This window comes from Sciurus vulgaris, assembly GCF_902686455.1.
Source record: "Sciurus vulgaris genome assembly, chromosome: 3".
In the NCBI taxonomy this organism is placed as follows: Eukaryota; Metazoa; Chordata; class Mammalia; order Rodentia; family Sciuridae; genus Sciurus; species Sciurus vulgaris.
This window is the reverse complement of record NC_136463.1, coordinates 111,224,241-111,226,591: the sequence shown is the minus strand read 5'-3', so window position 1 is coordinate 111,226,591 and position 2,351 is coordinate 111,224,241.

Genomic DNA, 2,351 nt, shown 5'->3' with positions numbered 1-2,351 from the left:
TGAACAGAACTTTGTCTTCTTTTTGGCTCAGAAAGAAAATGATGACTAAACAACATTATACAATAGGCACAGTTGGAGATTAATTTGGGATATGATAGTTATTTGACATCTGAATTCCAAATTGACAACCTGGCTCTATTTTGGCAAAAGGAACTGGGTAGTTGTACTAATTATTTAGAGAATTAAGTACAATGTTTTTCTTTAAGCAGAATTTTCCAGTCTGGTGACCTACATTTATCAGAATCTCTTTAGAATATCTATCTTCTTTTCATTTTGCAAATAAATGTAACTTTAAGAAAAGAAGTTCAGGAGATCAAAAAGCTTTTGAACTTTTATAAGGTTGGAAGTTTTGTTCTTGGCTTGGGCCGTGTTTGGAAGTACACAGATCTTAAAACTCCTGTATATTTTCTCTGATTTTCCAATTCCTCTGCTTATTGCTAACTGTTGGTATGGATCCTGGGGGAAGAGCTGAGTATTTCAGGCCCTTTGGGCCTAGGGTCAGTCTGTTGCACAGAGTTGAACTCAGTAGAGATATTTCTTACAACTCTTTTCCTTTTCAGTGAATAGTGATGAGGTTCATTTTGCAGTTTTGGAATAAATAATTCCATCTTATAAGTCTCTCAGAAAAATAATAAATCTAATGTTTGTCAGGTCCTGGGTCTTGTGTAAGCAAACTATAACAGGGCCTCTAGGATTCTACCCAGCACCAACTTTCAGCAAAGAAAGGATGCCATGGTCGCTGACTTAGCCGCTGAACTTCCTCTCAGCGACCTTATCCTCTGGCGCTCGGGGTCTCGAGTTTCGCTGTAGGTCAGTTGCGAATTCATAGAAAGAGCAAGATGGGGTCCATCTATTTCGCTGACCCTGGTGAATTACAGATGGCCTCCAGGTCGCTGAAATTTACAAAGAGCGTTACTGTTTTTAAAATGCAGAGCTAGAACAGTAAATTGCCACAAGAATTCTCAGGTTGTTATTTTTCCTTCGCCTCTCCCCCAGTTTTCTTTTTAAAAGAATTGTTTAAAAGAAGGCAGGTGTCGGTGGTAATTTAAAGTTATTTTACACAACGCGTTTCTCTCCAGGTAACTTGAGGAACAAGAGAGGGTGCCCACATAAGAGATCACATAATAACGAAATGTCCAATATTCTGGCTTTCTTGAAAATATGAGGATGGTCATTTCATTTTATTTTCACATCTTATGTCCAACCAAAGCCACAAACTAATAAGCAGATAGCAAAAGCTCTGCAGAAACTGCTGGTAGTTTGCAGAACCGTCAGCACTCATAACCCAGGTGTCTGCAGCTTGGAGACAATTACATTCCGTCACAGAATCCCTGGCAGTTGAACCCAGAAACAACTCCGTGGATTGCTCTTCCGAGTAAGCCTAGGTACATCACCCCAGGCCAATGGGGTGTCGCGCAGTTAGCCTCTTGAGAATTTAGGGTGAAAGGAGGGAGGGATGAAGCTCTCCCATGCCCGCATGCGAACTGCACCTGCTCGGCGTACATTCAGTTATGAATCCTAAGTTGCAAAGTGTGTAGTACCTTTTGTGCTTCAGAGTCGCTTTCCAACTCCCGAGTGCGCAACCAGTTGTGGGGTAAAGATCTTCACTTGCATCTCTCTTGCATCTTCTGAGGTTTGCGCAGCTGAGGACTTTTCCGGTCCTAGGCTTTTTAGGAATAAAGCTCAGGAAAAGCCACAGGCAACGCTGCATTGTCCAAGTCTAATGTAGCGTGAGACTTCTTTAGAAAGAGATTAAAACTTTATTATGGGGGATTCATATCCTCTCCCCTGTCTCCTTAAGAGTTTCAATTATTGTGTAGAGTTCCAGCAATGGAAAATACATGGTCATTGTTAGAGAATCATGGACATACATTCTCAGTTCTGATAGAAGGTATAATTTTAAATTTTCATGTGTAGTCCCACTTTAAGTGATTGCCTAGAACGCCCTGACTTTATGGAGAGATGCCCTTAATTCAAAGCACAAGTGATCAGTTCTATCGCCTGATGTTTCTCTCCTTTCTGCCGCCCAGGTTACTGTAGCAGCCAGTCACTCTGGGTGCTCTTCGGACCCTCGTTCGCGCTTCCGGTTTTTTTTTTTTTTTTTTGGGTGGTGGCGGGAAGATGAGTGTGTTTGAATCTCCGGTCTTGATTCTAGTGCAAGAGGTATGCACGGCCCAGGGAGCTGATAGCATCCTGCAGAGACAGCAGCACCCAAAGATCTTATATTTGTGTATTTCTTCTTGTGCCCCACTTCATTCCTAGAGAGTTTGGGTATCCCTTTCCCTAAGTCTTACCGGGCCTCTGTGTGTAAGGAGCTCAACAAAGAGATAGCTATTCTTGCCAATTTTAGA